The sequence below is a fragment of the Aotus nancymaae genome, unplaced genomic scaffold (assembly GCF_030222135.1).
Source record: "Aotus nancymaae isolate 86718 unplaced genomic scaffold, 86718_ANA_hifiasm-v0.15.2.pri h1tg000122l, whole genome shotgun sequence".
NCBI classification, from domain to species: Eukaryota; Metazoa; Chordata; class Mammalia; order Primates; family Aotidae; genus Aotus; species Aotus nancymaae.
Genome location: NW_026988537.1, coordinates 1747436 through 1769219, shown reverse-complemented (window position 1 = coordinate 1769219; position 21784 = coordinate 1747436). Strand labels below are relative to the sequence as shown.

General features: G+C 40.4%; 1 non-coding gene across 1 annotated transcript; it reads right to left on the bottom strand.

The window, feature by feature from the left end:
* Window positions 1-21347: 21347 nt before the first annotated feature.
* On the bottom strand, window positions 21348-21471 carry LOC135272672 (U4atac minor spliceosomal RNA). The gene has a single exon (XR_010340672.1). It is a non-coding gene; the product is annotated as a U4atac minor spliceosomal RNA (small nuclear RNA).
* Between the last annotated feature and the right edge of the window lie 313 nt (window positions 21472-21784).

Below are 21784 nucleotides of genomic sequence, written 5' to 3'. Positions count from 1 at the left end.
TGTTTTATTATTTAAAATCTTGATGTTTAAAGTGATCTGTCCTTTCGAGCCTGATGCTTCGGCGTGACGATTCTTGGGAATCACGAAAATGTGCACAGGTTGAACATCAAATGTGAATGCAACATGTCCCCGATTCAGTCTTTAATTAAATATTTTAATTTTATAAATTCTGTCAAGAAATTATAAAAAGAGGCAGCTCTTCCAGTAATCATCTGGGGATGTTGCCAAGGCACGATGTGGAAGACGTGGACAAATGTGAGCCGAGCTGTCACCTGCGGAAAATGAGAAGGCAGCTCGCCCTATGTCTGAAATGGGCACCTCGTGGGTGGGGGCTGGATGGGAGCCAGATTCCTCTCTGGTAGTGTAAACAGCCTATTCGGAACTTCAGATCTCCCTCACCTCCCAGTATCGGAACCTTGGAGGCAGGCCCACTACTTCCTTTTTTCTCTGTGGAGCTACTTCCTGGCCTATCTCCATGGGAAGGCTGTCAGCGAGCTTGGCTGGTGCTACTAGATACCAAGTACCCTGAGCAACTCCCCAACATATGCTTTAGTATTAATAGCTCGTCTCCTAAAGCAGGCAAGCGCACAGACACTTCAAACCAGTCAACTAGCAGAGTACTCCTCAGTGCGTCACGACAGCCGGGTGTCTTAGGAAGCTCTCCCAACAGGTTGTCAGCACTGAAACTCCTCCTCCACCCGGCCTGCACAGGTGTTCCAACCTCTTCCGCTTAATCCTTGTCCTTGCCTAGCTGCGCTCCCTCTTGGAACTGAGGCCAATAGCCTGAGCTCGCCTGACAGTGCAGCTGCTAATCTTCCGAAATTCTCTGCTGTCCTTCTCTGAGGCCAGTTTAAGCATACAAATGCCCTCTTCCAAGTGGGTTATAGCCGATTTTTAAATGCTTAAGTGTACCATGCAATGAAAAGACTGAAGCATTGAGCAACACTTCCTACTATTTGTCTACATTGCCTCTATTTCAAATACAATTTATCCGTTTATTTATATCACCTAACACTGCTAACCGCCTCTCGTATCACTTCCTCTGACTCCATAGAATTACGAATGTATTTTGCAATCTCAAGTAACATTAATTAGTAAGAGAAAATTGATTTTTTTTTTTTTTTTTTTTTGAGACGGAGTTTCACTCTGTCGCCCAGGCGATCTGGGCTCACTGCGACCTCTGCCCTCCCTGCCCCACCTCCCCCCGGGGGTTCAAGCAAGTCTCCTGCCTCCGCCTTCCGAGTAGCTGGGATTACAGGTGCCCACCACTGCAACCAGCTAATTTTTGTGTTTTTAGTGGCGACGGGGTTTCACCATGTTGGCCTGGCTGGTCTCGACCTCCTGACCTCAAGTGATCTGCCCACCTCGGCCTCCCAAATTACTGGAATTACAGGCGCGAGCCACTGCGCCGAGGCAGGAAATGGATTTATTAAATGAATGTCTCATTATTTAGAACCACAGCAATACCAAGATTTATTATATCTAAGTATTGTCATAAAAGCTAAGACCTACAGAGTATAAGTTAAACCAAAGTTAAAGAATTTCTCTCTTCCCCAGCGCCCCGCCCCCAATGGTCTTGCTTCGTTGCCCAGCCTAGAGTGCAGCGGCTCCATCTGCCTTTCAGGCTCAAGCAATTCTCCTGCCTTAGCCTCCCACGGAGCTGGGATTACAGGTTCGCACCACCACACGCGGCTAATTTTTTGGATTTTTTGTAGAGATGCGGTTTTGCCATTCTTGCCCGCCCCGGCTAGTGTCAAGAACTCCTGGGCTCAAGCGATCCAACCCTCTCAGCCTCCCAAAGTTCTGGATTACAGGCCGTGAGCCACCATGCCCAGCCAGGATTTCTCTTTTAAAGTAAAATAATCTGTTCACATTAAAATTCCCAGCCATACTGTTTACCTAAATAAAGCTTACTTCCTATATAAAGATTTTTTTCTTCTTCCAAGGTACTGAAGCAGGATTCCACACTTAAAACAATTGATTTCTCTTCAAAAAGTTAGATTTAGGGGCATCAAGGGTTTTCTTATTTGTTTTTGTTTTGAGACAAAGTCTCCTCTGTCGTCCAGGCTGGAGTGCAGTGGCACCATCATAGCTCACTGAAGCCTCGACCTCCCAGACTCAAGTAATCCTCCCACCTCAGCCTCCCACGTGGCTAGGACAACAGGCACACCACCACACCTGGCTAATTTTATTATTTTTATTTATTTTATTTTTATTTATTTATTTGTTTTGTAGAGACAGGGGTCTCACAATGTTGCCCAGGCTGGTCTCAAATTACTGGACTCAAGTGATCTTCCTACCTCGGCCTCCCAAAGTGTTGGGATTACAGGAGTGAGCCACTGCACCCAGCCCTGCATCAAGTTTAATATTCAAATTTAAATAAAATTTCTGTTACCCTCCATTACTAGAACATTTTAAATATTTCATATTACCACCTTAAATAATCTCTTCTAAAGAATTATTTGTAATTTATAAGATTCTTTCATGACATTAAAAGTCACGGTTTCAACAATCTTTAAGCAAAGATAATTAAAAAGTGAAAACTTTCACAATAAAGAGATAAATGTTTACTGTTATATTTTGTTACAAAAATAATAAAGACTAATCAGAGTTCAAAGTATTTCTTATGATAACAAATCTCTAAAGCAGCATATAAGCATTTTAGTCAACAAACATCCAGAGATATTTTACATACACATAGCCACATACACAAATATATATTATCAGTATGGCAGTTTATAAGGTTGTTTACGATTTTTGCATAATCAAAATCATTTGGCATTAAATTATTTTTACAGATAATTTATTCTTTATAGACTCATGACAAGGCATTTTGTAAGCAGTTCAAACACAGAATTTTTATCTCTAAAAATGTTAAAACTGGCCAGGCACAATGGCTCATGCCTGTAACCCTAGCACTTTGGGAGTCTGCGGTGGGAGGATTGCTTGAGACCAGTAGTTCAAGACCAACCCAGCCCACATAGCAAGACCCCATCTCTTATTTCAAAAAATTAAAAGTAAATTAAATTTAAAATGTTAAAACACAATCTTCAGAATCTTCAAAGAAATATCTCTTTATTATAACAGAAATCTATTATTTATTTATTTCAGATGCTACCTCTATAACATACTTTGAATCATTAAATGATATAAAATTCTTCAAACCAAGTATACTTTTTTGCTACTTGACCTATTTTGGCAATAAATCACCACATAGTTTCTATTTCATATTACATAATTTATAAGGTAATAATACTCAGAAGAAATCAAGAGAATGATATTATTCTACTTTCTCCATATACAATGAATCTACAAGTAAACTTGCAAGGGCTTAAATTACAAAGGCGCTTTAGCAATTTAAACAATTATTATAATGTATCGTTTTATTATGAAAAATAACTTACTGAACCCATTTTCTCTTCAGGCATGTCATAGAACTCTGGTCTATCATAATCTATTAAAATGTTATGTTTTCTTTTCCATATATTATAATTCAAATGCAAGTTCCTTTTATAATTTCTTTATGTTATAAACATTTAGCTAATGCCCTTTCTGGTTTCAGATATGCCCTTAACGAATCATTTATTAAGGCGAAATATGAAACAAAGTTTTTCACTGCTCCATGCTGGGATATTTAATAATTTACTAGTCCAAGTACATCAACTTTCAACCGTAAATCGATCCCTTGTCATCTGAAAATCTTAAGACTATGTCTTAAAATTAAAGTTACAGAGACAGTGTCCAGAAATAAAATTTTCCTCCAAGTAGCTAGGCCAGAACAATTAAGCTAAAACTACCTTAAGGAAGAAAATCAAAGACCAGCACCATTTTAATGTTTCAAAAACGGGATCACACTTGCATGCTGAGTCCATGCCAGCCGAATGAAGAATGGCACTGGTTAGTTAATAGTCATCACTACTTCTGTACTGCCAGTTTTCCTATCCAAGATTTGGAAGAAATCCAAAACTTCAGGGCATTGTTCAAGGTGGCTCACTGAAGAAAGGGAGAAAGAGGGAAAGAAAGTGAGAGAGACAGAGAGACCATTTTATGTTTTTTGGAATTCTACTCACCATTACTGAATCTAGTTAAAGCATTTCATGTAATTGCTCTAGTGAAATGTGGAAGAAGAAAAAGAAAATTCTATATAAATCAAATGTGTTTAAAGAGGTAACTTATGTCCACTTTTCTCTGTTGGTTGGATTTTTCCCACTGCATTATGATAGGACAGTGTAACATTGAATATGTTTAGGTATTTGTTTCTATTAAATTTTCCTCAGGGCAGGAGACCTGGTGGAATAAAAGTTACAGTTTCTCTAGGTGTTTACTTTCCCCATTCAAAATTTCTATTAATTTCTTTAAGTATTCTTTTTTTTTTTTTTCTTGTTGTTGAGTTTTGTTTGGGAGTTTTTTGGCATGTGATAACAAATTTCAAGATATGCATACCAGTTAACAACAGATATTCTCTGTTTCGTTTTGTTTTGTTTTTTCTGAAAACCAGACAGGTGCATCATGTGAACTCATGGAAATAAAATCAGCTTGCACAGATTCACAAGAACAAATTGTTAAATTTTCAGGAATTTAGCAAACAGGTTGTTAAAAAATGTCAGCTTGATAGCAGTCATGGTGAGAGTATTTACACCATAGGAATTAGCAAATGCTTCAAATCAGGGCTTTTCCTCTGCAGAGCTGATTGTTAAACACAAGCATACCACTATCTAAATCCTAAGTAGATTAGTAGGGAAGGAAATGAAAATGTACCACAGCTACTATGAGAGAACAATTCTGAAATAAAACGATAATTCTTTTTTTGAGACTGAGTTTCGCTCTTGTTGCCCAGGCTGGAGTGCAATGGTGTAATCTCGGCTCACCGCAACCTCCACCTCTTGGGTTCAAGTGATTCTCCTGCTTCAGCCTCCCAAGCACCTGGGATTACAGGCATGTGCCACCATGCCTGGCTAATTTTGTATTTTTAATAGAGGGGGTTTCTCCATGTTGGTCAGGCTGGTCTTGAACTCCCAACCTCAGGCGATCCACCCACCTTAGCCTCCCAAACTGCTGGGATTATAGGCGTGAGGCACCACAGGCAGCGAAATGATACATTTTAATTTTATTGAGTCCATCCAGACATTATCTGGGATACTCAGGGTCTAAAGGGATTATAAGTTCTTTTTCATCTCTTATGTAACAGAATCATATCCATTTGTGGTAATGTTTTCTTCTACTATCTTCATAGTAGAATTCTAACATTTGTAATTCTTTGTCACTTGATATTTATTATAATCCGTTATTATTGATTTACTTAAAAGATAACCACAATTCTGCATTTTTCATGTCAGAATTTTTCACCATTTAAGTCTATGCTTAATTTTTTATTGATAAAGATGATTTAAATAATCAATCATGAACATTTTCTCTAGGGTGGTTCTCCTTATCCTTATCCAAATCCAGTTAGCTAAGATTTTAATGTTGATTCTAAACACCAACATGGCTCAGACTTTAGATATTTTAAGTTCTTTAAAAGTAAGATCATCTACTATGTGTAAATTCAAGATTTGTTGTTTTGGTGTTTTTTTTTTTTTTAAGAGATGGGGTCTTGCTCTGTTGCCCAGGCTGGAGGGCAGTAGTGTAAAGCATAACATCATCTTTCACAGCAGCCTCAAACTCCTGGACCTCAGTTCCTCCTCAAATTCAAGTGATTCTCCCACCTCAGCCTCCTGAGTAGCAGTGACTATATTGCATTCCAACAAATCTAGCTAATTTCTTGTGTTTTTAGAATCAGGCTCTCACTATGTTGCTCAGGCTGGCCTCAAACTTCTAGCCTCAAGCATATTTTTAAATTTCAGTGGCCACTTCACTGTAACAATACAGTTTATCCCATGAGATAAAACGGAAACTTAAATTCACTTATATTGAAGTAAGCCAACAGATGTCTAATTTATCGGTAAACTCAGAGAATTTGGCTTTAACCTAAAGGGCTTGGTTTTAATATTATAACCTAGGTCATCTCTAATAGAGGGCATTCTACAGAGTATCAGTTGGAATAACTTCCAATGAATCAAAATTCTCTATAGGGCTGCTAGATTAAATATTCAGACTCCCACTTAAATTTGAATTTCAGATATTAAAATATTGCATGAAATATAATAAAAACTATCTTAAGTTTTTGTTTTTTGAGATAGAGTCTCGCTCTGTTGCCCAGACTGGAGTAGGCACGATCTTGGCTCACTGCAACCTCCGCCTGCCAGGTTCAAGCAATTCTTCTGCCTCAGCCTCCTGAGTAGCTGGGACTACAGGTGCGCACCATTATGCCTGGCTAATTTTCTGTATTTTTAGTAGAGATGGGGTTTCACCATGCTGGCCAGGCTGGTCTCAAACTCCTGACCTTGTGATCTGCCCACCTCGGCCTCCCAAAGTGCTGGGATTACAGGCATGAGCCACTGTGCCCGGCCAACATCCCACCAAGTATTCTAACATTGTGCACCCTAGATCAGACACTCTTAACCCAATGGATTTAGACCACAGATTTGAGGGCATTACTGAACACATGAAATTAGATATAAAAGATTTTTAATAGATGCATCCATAGCTTTTAGGGGGGAACAGAAGCAAAACTTTTATCAGTAGCTCTTAATGAAGGATTTGCTTCAAAATCTCTTGGAGGGCCTTTTAAAGATTAGTGACTTACAATATCACAACAGTAGTAAATGATGCTGTCACTTCTGTTTAAAAGAGAAATTGTTACTGTTTGTATGCACAGAATACCTCTGGAAGGAAACACAAGAAACTGGAAGTAGTACTTCCCTCTGGACAAGGGAACTAGGAGAATGAGATGATTTTTTTAAAGCTTTTCACTACTTCTCTTTTGTACATTTAGTTTTATTGTATTGTCCATATTTCATCTATCTAAAGAGAGTGTAAAATTACAGAACCCAACAATGCCCAGGCCTCACTGTGGGACTAAGTCAGAATTTCTAAATTTCCAGTGATTAAGCCATAATGATTGCATGTATTTTTTAAACTCCACAGGGTATTTTTTTTAACTCCACACGTATTTTGATTATACATGAAAATCACACACACTGCTCTGTGGAATTTGCCAAAAAACAGCAAACACAAACACACAAACCACAAACTCATGTGAACACCATTCCCTGCATCTCCCGGGAAAGACCCGGAAAATAAATGACTCACTTAAAGCAAGGCTGGAGAGGTTCTGTTTAAGAACTCATGTGTGGTGAGTTCAAACAACTCTCCACTTAGGGGTGGTGAGACAGGAAGCTGCTCAGTGTTTAAGCTGAAGGCTTAGGAAAGGGGACCCTTCATTAATGGTTTTGGCCACCAGATTACACTGAAGGGTGTTTGAGCATTTGCTTACCCATCTATTAAGTAACCTGCCTTTTCTGCACTTCTAGTGGCTGGGTCCAGGAGTAACAAGGATCTGCACCACTGGAAACTCTTCCTGTTGTTGTGCCATCATAGGAATTTGCCCAGCTTGCTTCAAGGAAACACCCTACCTGCTCACAATTTATCTCATTTTCACTATTACTCAAATGTCATTTAAGGCCAGGTGCAGTGGCTCATGGCTATAATCCCAGCACTTGTGAGGCCAAGGCAGAAGGACAGCATGAGTCCAGGAGTTTGAGACCAGCCTGAGCATCATAGTGAGACCTTCCTGTCTCTACAAAAAATAAAAATATTATCCAGGCATGATTGCATGTGCCTATAACCCCAGTTACTCAGGAGGCTGAGGTGGGAGGATCACTTGAGCCTGAAAGATTGAGGGTGCACTAATCCGTGATCATGCCACTAGACTCTAGCCTGGGCAACAGAGAGAGGCCAGGTCTCAGAAAATAAAATGTCATTTAATGTTAAAGGAATGACTGATTACAATACTTCAAAATTCAATCTGCAAAGAGAAAACATGCCCAGCCGAGTGTCCTAGAGCACTTCCTAGATCATTCTCCTGGAGTTAACCTGAAAAAGTGGTGTCTCTTGTGCACCCTTGCTTCTCTCCATTTCAGTAAAATTGGCAGGAAAGAATTTCTTCACAGGCAAACATACAATCTGAGAAAAAATAAATTTTTATTCTATTTTCTTAGTATTCTATTTATGGTTCCTGTGTTCAGAAAAAAGGAATGCCACAAGTTACATGACTGCACGTAATAGTAAACAATTGTATTTCACAGTTTAAGCTAAAATCTACCTGGAATTGAATTTTGTGAAAATACAGAGTTTCACTGTTAATACAATGAAGTTTCTAGAACATACCATATGAGACTCTCTTCACAACTCTGGTATAAGCAGAGGTTTTTAAAACTATGTACAAAAAGCACTAACTAATCGTAAAGGAAAAAATTGATTAAATGAGTAAATTAAATTTATCAAAAAGTGCTTTTAAGAGAATGAAAAGACAAATCCAGAATGAAAAAAATATATTAGCAATATATCCCCAACAAATGACTCATATCTAGAATATATAAAGAGTTTCTACAAAACAGTAAGATAGACCACATGGTGAAAACTTGGCAAAATACATGAATCAGCATTTACATAAGAAAATATTCAGGTAGTCAACAATATATTCAAAAAGTATTTAACCTTATTAGGTATGAAAAACATGCATATTAAAACCCCACTGAAATATTGCTACGTGTCTATCAGAATGGCTGAGGTTTACAAGATCGACAGCACAAAGCATTAGTAGAGATGTGGAATGATGGAAATTCTCACACACTGCTGGTGGAAGTGTAAATTGATACAACATTGAAGAACGATTTGGCAATATTGCATACTATACAATCCAAAAATTCTACTCCTAAGTATATACTCAAAAGCCATACATTCTTTTTTTTTTTTCTTTTTTTTTTTTTTTTATTGCATTTTAGGTTTTGGGGTACATGTGAAAAACATGCAAGGTTGTTGCTTAGGTGCATACGTGGCAGTGTGATTTGCTGCCTTCCTCCCCTTCACCCATATCTGGCATTTCTCCCCATGCTATCCCTCCCCGATTCCCCACCCCCCCGCTGTCCCCCCCACTCCCCCACAACAGACCCCCATGTATAGTGCTCCCCTCCCTGTGTCCATGTGTTCTCCTTGTTCAACACCCGCCTATGAGTGAGAACATGTGGTGTTTGATTTTGTGTTCTTGTGTCAGTTTGCTGAGAATGATGGTTTCCAGGTTCATCCATGTCCCTACAAAGGACGCGAACTCCTCGTTTTTAATGGCTGCATAATATTCCATGGTGTATATGTGCCACATTTTTCCTGTCCAGTCTATCATCGATGGGCATTTGGGTTGGTTCCAGGTCTTTGCTATTGTAAACTGTGCTGCTATGAACATTCGTGTGCATGTGTCCTTATAGTAGAACGATTTATAATCCTTTGGATATATGCCCAGTAATGGGATTGCTGGGTCAAATGGAATTTCTATTTCTAGGTCCTTGAGGAATCGCCACACTGTTTTCCACAATGGTTGAACTAATTTACACTCCCACCAACAGTGTAAAAGTGTTCCTATTTCTCCACATCCTCTCCAGCATCTGTTGTCTCCAGATTTTTTAATGATTGCCATTCTAACTGGTGTGAGATGGTATCTCAATGTAGTTTTGATTTGCATTTCTCTAATGGCCAGTGATGATGAGCATTTTTTCATATGCTTGTTGAAAAGCCATACATTCTTATGTGTACCAAAGGCACATGCAACGATCTTCATCACAGAAAATTATTCATAATAGCTAAATACTGGAAAGAACCCAAATTTCCAATAGTAGAATGGATAAATAGTGGTATATTCATGTAATAAAATATGTTAACCACAAAGGAAAAAAGTGAAATATACCTACAAACAAAAATAACAAAAATATTGAGTGAAGAAAAGCCAGACATAAAGAATATATAATACATAATTACATTTATAAACTTTCTCAAATAGGAAACCCTAAATTACGATGTTAGAAGTCACAGGCCAGGCACAGTGGCTCACGCCTGTAATCCCAGCACTTTGGGAGGCTGAGGGGAGCAGATGGAAAGGTCAAGAGATTGAGACCATCCTGGCCAACATGGTGAAACCCCGTCTCTACTAAAAATTCAAAAATTAGCTGGGCATGGTGGTGTGTGCCTGTAGTCCCAGCTCTCCAGAGGCTGAGGCAGGAGAATTGCTTGAACCCAGAAGGCAGAGCGGAGATCACGCCACTGCACTCCAGCCTGGCAACAGAGGAAGACTCCATCTAAAAAAAAAAAAAGGCAGGATAATGGTTACCTCTGGGGAGGAGGGAATGGGAGACAGCACAAGGGAGTCTTCTGAGTTTCTGGTAGTGTTCCTTCATTTTATCTAGGCGATGCTTGGATGGGTGTCTTCACTTTGGGATGATGCTTCAAACCGGTAGGGCTTTCTGCGTTTTAGTGTACATATGTTATACTCCAAATTTTCAGAAAGCATATTTTGAAAAAAGCCCTGATCTCTCTGGGATACTTATTTACCTGTACAATGTCTGGTTTCAAAGAGGAATGTTAGATTATTTACCATGTCTTTCAATTTTCACAGAACTTTTTATAAATATGTCCACTGAATAACGTCTTGCACCTATGCAAATCATTATTAAACTTGGAGGTTAATCGTTGCATTAGTTTTGACTGCCATCTAATGGTAAGAATACTGTACTATATAGATGTAAAAAGAACCACTCCCTGCTGTAAGCAAAAGGACATTGACTTTGCCTACAGTTTGCAGGACTGCTTTACAGTAGAATTTATCATTTGTACTCAGTGTAAATATCAGGACATGATGTAAATATTATGACATTCAATTAGGATTGTTAAATCTGAAATAAAACAGAATCTTTCATTTGTGTAAGAAGTTCATGACCCTATTGTAATTTTAATTCTTTCTTTGACCATACTTTATAGTCCTTTCAGATTACAGCCCACTTAGTACAGCAAATATTAGGCAGCAGCACAATATATAGTCCTTTTACTATGAAAGTCCAAAAGGAGAAATAGATTTAATACATGTAATTCAATTCCTTGAATATAACCAGTGCTCCGTACAAAGCATTGGATTAATGTGCTGCTTAAAGTATTCTACTTGGACCCTACTTTTTCAGTGGGATTTTGAAAGTAGGGGTCTATGTGGCATGCTGCTATATTCTGACCTAGAAGTTACATGCATTGTGATGAAATCTACAACCAAAAGAGAAAGTTGGCTGGGCACTGGGCAACATGGTGAGACCCCATCTCTAAAAAAAACAAATGCAAAAATTAGCTGAGTATGATGGTGCTCACCTGTAGTCCCAGCTACTCAGAAGGCTGAGGTGGGAGAATCACTGGAGCCTCAGGTGGAGGTTACAGTGAACCGTGATCGCGCCACTGCACTCTAGCCTGGGCAACAGAGAGAGACCTTGTCTCAAACAAACAGGAGAGAGAGAGAAAGTTAAAAAAATTATTTGTTGAAAATAAGCACTTCTGAGGCTCAACTGTTAACTAGATATTTTTTAAGCAAAGAGGAGGCAGAGTCCTCTAAAAGGAACTTTCAGACAACTAGCAATTTTTGGTGTGTTTCAGCAACATCTATGGAAAGCCAAAAAAATGAAGAAAAAATAGAAAAGAGGAAGCTTTGTTTATATTTAAGTATCCTGCCCCCACCAAGTCCAGTTTATGAAGTAACCAAGATGAATATAGTTTCATCCTCCAGCAAAATACTCCAACCCCTTTTATCAGCTTTAATTCAAATGGAATTGGTTGTTTTTTGTTTGTATTAACAGATTTACTGAGGTACAATTGACATATAAAAGTGCATATCTATAAAGGGATATATGTATATACTCATGAAACCATTCATAAAAATCAACATGCATCACCCTCAACGATGCTCTTGTGACCCTTCGTAATCCAAACCTATCTCTCATCCCACTCTGTCCCTAGGCAGCTGCTGATTTGCTTTTGATTACAGATAAGATTACATTTTCTATAATTTTTTTATAAATAGAATCATACTGAATGTACACCATCATCTGGCTCCTTTTACCTGGTTGATTACTTTGAATTCATCTATGTTGTTGCTGTAAAATTTCTTTTTATTCTGAGTGGTATTCTATTGGGTGGATATATCACAATTTGTTTATCCATTCACTTGCTTAAGGCCTATCATTCACTTTTTGTTTTACAAATAAAATATTTGTAAATATTACAAATAAAGTTGTTATGAACATTTGTGTAAAAGATTTTGTATGGGCCAGGAGTGGTGGCTCATGCCTGTAATTCCAGCACTACCCCGGGAGGCTAAGGTGGGAGGATTGCTTGAGGCTAGGAGTTTCAGACCAGCCTGGGCAATGTGGCAAAACTTCATCTCTACAAGAAACAAAAACACTCCAAAAATTTAGCCAGGCATGGTGGTGCCTGCCTATAGTCCCCCAGGAGCCTCTTGCTTCAGCATCTAGAGTACTAGGATTAAAGGCTCACATCACTGTACCTGGCTTTAAAATGATTCTTTTAACACTGGCCATGTTCTTTGCTCAGAAATCTACTTTATCTGAAATTAATATTGTCATCATAGTATTCTTTCGATTAGTGTTAGCATGGGAATTTTTTCCATCTTTTAAGTTTTGGGTCATTTGTTTTTCAAATGGGTTTCTTATAAGCAGCATAGAGTTGGGTCTTGCTTTTTTATCCAACTTGACAATCTCTTAAACATCAAAATTGGGATGTTGAAGATACTTACACTTAACAGAATTAAGGATTTGGTTTACGTCTATCATTTCACTTTTTGTTTTCTACTTGTCCTATTTGTTTTCCGTTTTTTCTTTTTTTGTTAACTTCTCTTGGGTTGAGTATTTTTTATTATTCCATTTTATCTCCAGTTGGCCTATTAGCTACAACTCTTTGTTTTGTATTTTAGCGGTTACTTTAGGATTTCTAATATATATATTTTAAACTTTATTTTTTAAATGACCGTTTTCCTTTTTGAGACAGGGTCTTGCTCTGTCACCCAGTTTGGAGTGCAGTGGTGCAGTCTCAGCTCACTGCCACCTACATTTCTCAGGCTCAGGTGATCCTCCCACTTCAGCCTCTCAAACAGCTAGGACTACATGCATGTATCACCACACTTGACTAATTTTTTTTTTTTTTTTTCAGAATGAGATCTCACTGTTGCAGGATCCTTGGGGTGTTGCTTTTCTGGCTGGAAACCTCTGTGGCTGGTGGCACCTTTGCCTGAGTTTTGCTTGGGGCTGCTGGGCTCACTCTACCCACCTGCTGGGCTCACTCTACCCACTTGGCTTGGCAGGCTCCTCTCAGCTCATGCTACCAGCCTGGATCCCATGGCTGCCAAGGGTGAGTCAGGTGTGGAGTGGTGAGAACTGTGTAAATGAGCAAGCATGGGGCCCAGCCACTGTACACAGTCAGACATGCCAGCTGCTGCAGTGGGGCGGGTGGCTCCAAGTACTGGCATAGGCACCAACTCTCTGTAACACTGTGGCTGGGCCAGGCACACCACCAGCAACTTCCAAGGCTGCCACTGGGGAATGCAGTGATGCCCAGAAACTCAGAGACTCTAGAACCTCAAGGCCCCAAAGAGGGAGTCACAATCCTGGCTCAGGCAGGTCCCAGGTCTGGGTTTCCTGAAGAGCCACAGCTCTTCTCTCCTCTTCACCAGCAATGTGGCCAGCAAGGGGCATGTTTCAGCCCTGTTTGTGTTACAGCTTTTTTAGCCCACCATTTAACAGGTCCTGAGTTCTTGTCCTGCTACCAGGAAGAATGAAGTATACAAACAAATGGAGAATAAACAAGATGGAAGGAGCTTTATTGAGTGATAGAACAGAGGAGACCCATAGTGGGTAGCACCTTTCCACAGTTAGGGTATCCCACTGAGTGTTTTGCTCCTAGCAGAGAGGAGGCTCTGGAGAGGAAGGCTTCTCTCTGCAAGTAGGTTGTCTTGTCATCTCTGCAGCTTTCAGCAGAGAGAAGACCCTGGAGTGGGTTGTTCCTTTCTATAGCTGCTTATATTTCTGCAGCTGGTTGTCCTGATGTATCTGTAGCTTTCAGCAGAGAGGATGCCCTGGAGTGGGTAGCTCCTCTCTGCAGCCAGTTGTCCTGATGTCTGCTGCTCTCAGCAGAGAGGAGGCCCTGGAGTGGGTAGCTCCTCTCTGCAGCCAGTTGTCCTGATGTCTGCTACTCTCAGCAGAGAGGAGGCCCTGGAGTGGGTAGCTCCTCTCTGCAGCCAGTTGTCCTGATGTCTGCTGCTCTCAGCAGAGAGGAGGCCCTGGAGTGGGTAGCTCCTCTCTGCAGCCGGTCATCCCAAAGTCTACTCAGCTCTGGCTGAGTTCAGAGCTTTTATGGGCCTAAGAAGGGAGGAAGTAAGCACCAATTGGTCCATGGGTGGCCATGGGCCCAAAAAAGGCACCAGAAGTCCCCACTCTGGTCTGCAGGACTAGCAGCCTGGTCCTCAGCCTTCAGGCCCTCCCTGGCCTAAAGGTGAGGCCTCACCAAAGACCTACCCGCTTCCACCCAGGAACTTGTCTGCCTCCTGTGGCCATTTATGGTGCCCAGGCTGTAGATGCCAAGGAGAGCCTGCAGCCAAGCACCAAGATGCCCTCAGACCCCACTGGCTTCCCTCCTATGCTCATCAGTGCCCAAAGTCTGGAAGGGGCCAAGGCAGCAGGGAGCTGGTGTGTCAGCACTGCCCTGAGTGTGGGCACAACTGGCCACTCTGTGACAGCACCTGGGCTTGGCCCTGACTTTGCTGCAAGATTAGAGTGAGCATCAATAGCAGGGAGAAGCCAGGCCATGGGAGCAGGCATTTCTGAGTCTGCAAGGGCAGTGGGGCCTTTCCAGGTCCCAAAGAGTGTAGGGATGCCTGAATCCACAGCCATGGTTTGGGCAGCTGCAGCTATTCAGGGGTGTGTGTGTGTGGCAGGGGGCAGGGGGGTCCTGCCTGCTCCATGGAGCAGGAGGCCCAGGTCCACAGCCACAATTTGGGCAGCTGCAGTGGTACCCAGGGAGCTCCCCACCAGCTCAGAAGGGGAGGGGTTCCCACTTGTTCCTGGCTCCTGCTGGCTTCATGGAGTGTGCAGCCCAGCGGTGTCTCCCTGCTTCAGCTGGCATGATGGCAGCAGCTGCTCCATACAGGCTGCCACTATTATCGTGACTATATTGCCCAGGCTGGTAAAACAACATTTTTTGAGATATAATTCGCATACCATACACTTCATCTGCTTAAAATATATAATTTAATGGTTTTAGTATGGAGACAGAATTTGGCAACTATCACCATGATCAATTCTAGAACATTCTCATTCTTCCCAAAAAGAGATCCCATACACCTAAGCAATCTTTCCCTCCATTTCTCCATTCTCCTCAGCCATAGGCAACCATTAGATGTGCCTATTCTGGATATTTTGTATAAATGAAATTAAGCAATATGTGGTCATTTGTGACTGTTTTTGTCAATTAGTATGATGTTTTCAAGGTTCATCCATGTCATAAAATATATTTGTACTTTATTCCATTTATTCACAAATAATATTCCATTATATGGATATAATACATTTTATTTATCTATTCATTATCATCAGTTGATGGATAATTCTGTTGTTTTCACCTTTGGACCATTATGAATAATGATGCTGTCAATATTTATATACATGTTTCTGTGTAGACATGTGTTTGTATTTCTCTTGGCTACATACCTTGAAATGGAATTACTGGGTCATATGATAAGTCTATGTTAACCATTTTAGGAACTTCCAGACTGTTTTTCAAAGCAGCTGCATCATTTTACATTCCCACAGCGCTGGCAGTGCATTAAGGTTCTAAATTCTCCATATCTTCACTAATACTTGTGATTATTTTTCTTTTTGATGATAGCCATCCTAGTGGGTGTGAAGTAGTATCTCATTGTACTTTTACGTCACATTTAATTGATGTGTAGTATAAATCTTTAATTATTATCATCTGCCTTCAAGAATGATGGTACTTCATGTATGGTATAATAATCTTACCACAGTATACATCTATTTCCTTCCCCTGCCTTTGTGCTATTTTCATGCATTTTACTCCTTCAGATGTTATAAGCATCACAATGCATTGCCATTAATTTTTTTTATATGGGGTCTCACTCTGTTGTCAGGCTGGAGTGCAGAGATGCAATCATGGCTCACTGTAGCCTCGACCTCCTGGGCTCAAGCAATCCTCCCACATCAGCCTCCCAGATAGCTGGGACCACAGGCACTTACCACTATACTCAGCTAATTTTTAAATTATTTTGTAAAGATGGGGTCTTGTTATGGTGCCCAGGGTACTCATGAACTCCTGGTCATTTAAGGTAAATGGATCCATATCACATGTGGTCTTTTGTGACTGGCCAGCCAATTTTTTTTAAGAGACAAAGCTCTTGCTTTGGTGCTCAGGCTGGTCTTAAATGCCTGAGCTCAAGTGATCCTCCTGCCTAAGCCTCTGGAGTAGCTGGTACTATTGACATGGCTTTGATTATTTTTTAAAGAAGTGTTGTAAATTAGCAAGAAGTGTATTTTATTTTTGCCCACATTTTCACCATTTCCAGGGCTCTCTTCATTCCTTTGTGTAGTTACAGGTTTTCATCTGGTATCACTTCCCTTCTGCTTGGCAGATTTTTTTTGCTTCCTTCCTTCCTTCCTTTCTCCCTCCCTCCCTCCCCCGCTCCCGTCCTGACAGAGTCTCGTTCTGACACCCAGGCTGGAGTGCAGTGGTGCGATCTTAACTCACTGTAGCCTCTGCCTCCCAGGTTCAAATGATTCTGCTGCCTCGGCCTCCTGAATAGCTAGGATTACAGGCGCCTGCCAACACGCCTGGCTAATTTTTTGTATTTTAGTAGAGTCAGGGTTTCACCATGTTGGCCAGGCTGGTCTTGAACTCCTGACCTCAAGTGATCCACCCACCTCAGCTGGGATTATAGGTGTGAGCCACTGTACCTGGCCCTTTTAGCATTTCTTGTAGTGCAATTCTGCTGCCATTAAATTCTTCCTCTCTCTTTTTCTCTCAATATATATATGTTTATAACAATAGAAATTTATTCTCACAGTCCTGGAGGCTAAGAAGTTCAAGATCAAGGAGCTGGCAGGTTTGGTGTCTGATGAGAGCCCTGATCTCTGCTTCCAAAATAGTGTCTTGAATGCTGCATTCTCACATGGCAAAAAGGATGGAAAGCAAGGGCAAGGGGCAGGTTTTATATATCCGACAAAGCCTTTATTTTGCCTTTTTTTGAAAGATACTTTTACGGGTTTAGAACTTTAGTTTCATTTCCTTTTTCAGTGCTTTCCCAACAATGTTCCACCATCTTTTGGTTTGCATGATTTCAACAAAAAATATTCTTGATTTTTAAATCTTTGTTCTTCTCTAGTAATGTGTGTTTTTCTTCTGGCTGCTTTTAAGATTTTTTTCTTTATCACAATTAGATTATGTGCCTTGGTGTAGTTTTCATGTTTCTTATGCGTGGGGTCATAGTTTTCAGCATTTTCAAACATTTTCATTCATTACTTCATCGAGTTTTTTGTTTTCCTAGCCCCCTCTTCAGGGGCTTCAGTTATACACACATTAGGCCACTTGAATTTATCCCAAAGTTCAACTTTTTTTCTTTCTGTGTGTCATTTTGGGTAATTCCTATTGCTATATATTTTCTTGCAGTGTCTAATCTGCTATTAATCCCACCCGTATACTTTAAAAAATCTCAGACCCTGTATTTCTTATCTATAGAAGTTTGATTTAAATTTCTGTATATCTTTTATGTTTTTCTTTAACATACTTATGCTTTCCTTTACCTTCTTGAACACATAAATTATGTAACATAGTTATAATAACTTAGACTGCCCACTAATTTAATAACACAAACATTGATAATAACACATGATAATCTGTGCCATTCTGCTGTCTATTTCTACCAAGTAGTTTTTCTCCTTGTTATGTCATATTTTTTTCTGTTTCCTGGTATGCCTGATAATTTTTCACTGGATCCTCAACAATGGAGTTTTATGCCATTTGATGCTGCATTATTTGTATTCCTTTTGATATCCTTGAGTTGTGTTAAGTTCCTTCTGAGGCTTTCCCTCAAGCTTTGTTCATGAGACGAGAGTAGCGTTGAGTTTAGAGCTCACTTTGCCTCATTACTGAAGGAATACCCTGCGTGTATCCCACCTCATGTCCCACGGATTAGCCATTTTTTTCTCTCTGGCTGGTGGACTCCTGAGTGAGCTCCAGGGATTGTTCTCTCTGCTCATCTCTGGTGATTCTTTCAGCAGACCTAAATGGTTTCTTTCTACATACACTTTGGTGAGTACTCAGTTAAAGACTCAAAAAGGGCTGGGCATAGTGGCTCATGCCTGTGATCTCAGCATTTTGGGAGACCAAGGCAGGAGGATTTCTTGAGGCCAGGAGTCCGAGACCAGCCTGGGCAATATAGGGAGAACCCCATTTCTACCAAAGGAAAAAAAAAGTTTCAAGGACAACTTGGCAAATACCCAAAGCTCTTTCTCTATTTAGTTCTCTCTTTTCCATGAACCTCTCTCCTCACCAGTACTCTGCCAAGTGAAATCCAGCTACCTTACCCTGTGTGAATTCCCAACTCTGTTTCCTCTATTCAGGGAGACCAGCACAATCTGTTTTAGTCCCCATTTCTTGTGCCGTGGCCTGGAAACTCTCTTCTTGTCAGTAACCGAAACTACCGTAGGATTCACCTCATTTGTTCCCCTTCATCCTGCCTGTTGTCCAATGTCTGAAATCCTTATGTGGTAGACAGAATAATGACATCCCCCCAACTACAAAATGTTTACGTCCTAATTCCCAGAATCTGTGAACATATTAAGTGGCAAAAGGGACTTTGCCTGTGTAATTAAATGAAGGATCTTGAGAGGAGAGGTTATCATGGATTATTCAAGTAGGCTTAATGTATTGATAAGGGGTCCTTACAGGCAAAAAGCGGAAGCAGGAGAATTAGAGTGGGAGAAGATGTGACGGCAGAGCAGAGGTCAGAATGATGTGTCACTGGCTTTGAAGATGGATGAAGGCCATAAATAAATGAATACATAAGCCAATTTCCCAGCCTCTAGAAGCTAGAAAAGACAAGAAAATAAATTCTCCCCTAGATCTTCAAGGACTTCAGCCCTGCTGACACCTTGATTTTAGCCCAGTGAGATCCATTTTAGACTCTTCAGAACTGTAATAGAATACATTTGTGTTGTTTTAAGGCATTATATGTGTGGTAAATTGTTACAGTTGCAATAGGAAAGTAATATACCACCTTTCTATATATTTTGTTCAGTTTTTGATTTGTTTAAAATTTGAGTGCGCTCCGTTGCTCTTCAAGGCAACTCAAACATAGACTCTGCAGTTTCTTTTTCTTTCTTTTTGTTTTTTTGAGACAAAATCTTGCTCTGTTGTCCAGGCTGGAGTGCAGTGGTGCAATCTCGGCTTACTGCAACCTCTGCCTCTGGAGTTGAAGTGATTCTCCTGTCTCAGCCTCCTGAGTAGCTGAGACTACAGGTGCATGTCACCATGCCTGCCTAATTTTTAGTGGAGACAGGGTTTTACCATGGTGGTCAGGCTGGTCTTGAACTCCTGACCTCAAGTGATCTGCCTACCTCGCCCTCCCAAAGTGCTGAGATTACAGGCATGAGCCACTGCGCCCGACACAGACTCTGCAGTTTCTACACACACTTGCGTGCGTAGCATTTGTACTTACCACAATAGACTCCATTCTTGTGGACATATAGACTCCATTTCTCAGCTGCCCTTACAGTTGGATTTGGCCATGTGACTTGTGTTCTAGCCAATGAACGAGGAGCAGAAGTGAACAGTGTCATGGTCTATCAGTGCAATGAAATACTCTTCAACATTACAAAGGAACAAACTACTGACATATAATACGTCAAGATGAATCTCAAAAACATTGTGCTACAGGGAAGAAACCAGAAATAAGAAACCACATATTGTGTATGATTCCATTTAAATAAAATGTCCAAAAGGCAAATCCACAGAGACAGAAGATACAGTAGTGTCATCCAGTGGGATAGAAACAGAGATTAACAGGAAATGGTCACAAGGGATCTTACTGGGAGCATAAAATATGCTAAAACTGACAGGGTAATGGTTACACCACTTGGAAAAGCTACTAATCACCAAATTGTACATCTAAAAAGGAAATACTTCATGATCAGTTAAAAAAAAAAAAAAAAGCCCCAGTAAAGTTGTTTTCTTAAAAATAAAGAATAAATATGAAAATACGAATCCAGTCTGTTACCTCATCATGGCCTGAAGCAAAAGTCCTTGCCAATTCTTCCTTTTTCTCTTAATCCATGCCCACAATTCCAGTCAGGTAGAGACAGAATAAATGTAAAAACTCTCTCTCAATTGGGCACAGTGGCTCATGCCTGTAATCCCAGCATTTTGGGAGGCCAAGGCAGTTGAATTGCTTGAGTCCAGGAGCTCAAGACCAGCCTGTCCAACATGGTGAAACCCCATCTCTACCAAAGAAAAAAAAAAAATTAGCTAGGCATAGTGGCACGTGCCCATAATCCCAGCTACTTGGGAGGGAGGCAGATGTCGCAGTGAGCCGAAATCAGGCCACTGCACTCCAGCCTGGATGGCAGAGCAAGACTCTGCCTTAGGAAAAAAACAAAACAAAACAACACAAAAACCAAAAAAACTCTCCCTCTAAGGCCAGCTAACCCGTAATAAAAACCTGAAGGACCCGTATATAAGGACAGATTCTAAGGTAACAAAGAGAAGGTAAATGCATAAAACCAGAATGGAAACTTGAGCATGAAAATGCCAGAAGATGACTTATCTTTACTACGTGACTATTAAAATACACATCTAATGGAAAGGGGGAGCTGCAAGATATAAAGCAAACACGGAGCCAAAACATTTCTGCTTCTGAAGCTTTTGAAGCAGATCTTTATGTTACAGCTGTGGAATAATTTTAAAGACAAAGAAGAAGAATTTAAAAACTGATAATAATTCCTGTGTTGGTGTTTGTTTTCCTGGACCCAGGACTTTAGAATTGCCCAAGAAATCCAATCCTTTCATCATTCTGGAGGAAAAAAGGTAGCTTCTTCTATCCTATATAGAGTAGGTCAGAGTCAGTCTGTGAAAGTATTCTCTTAGCTTGAGTTCCTTGGTGGAAGATTTTCAATTATGGAATTGTGCCTTTAGAATTTTTATCAGTTTTTGTTTGTTGGTTACTTCAATAGCTTTGGGGTACAGGTGGTTTTGGTTACAGGGATAAGTTGATTAGAGGTGATTTCTGAGATTTTAGTGCACCAATTACCTGAGCAGTGTATACTGTACCCAAGATGTAGTCTTTTTTGTTTTAAAGCATTTTCGTTTTTTCCAAAAATTGCACCGACGTAAAGCAAAGCTCTAGTTGATGCAAGTGTGTTGTTTAGGGTTAGCAATACCGCCTCACTATGCGCTCATTGGACGGTAGCGCAACCCCGAGGAAAGGATGGTTCCAACATGTAGTCTTTTACTGCTCATCCCCTTCCCAGTCTTCCCCCAAGTCCCCAAAATCTAGTACATCACTCTTATGCCTTTGTGTCCTCATAGCTTACCTCCCACTTGTAAGTGAGAAGATACGATAGTTGGTTTTCTATTCCTGAGTTACTTAACATAGGATAATGGCTTCTGGCTCCATCCAAGTTGCTGCAAAAGACATTATTTTGTTCCTTTTTATGCCTGAATAGTATTCCATCATGTATATATGCCACATTTTCTTTATCCACTTGTTGGTTGATGGACACTAAGGTTGTTTCCATATCTTTGC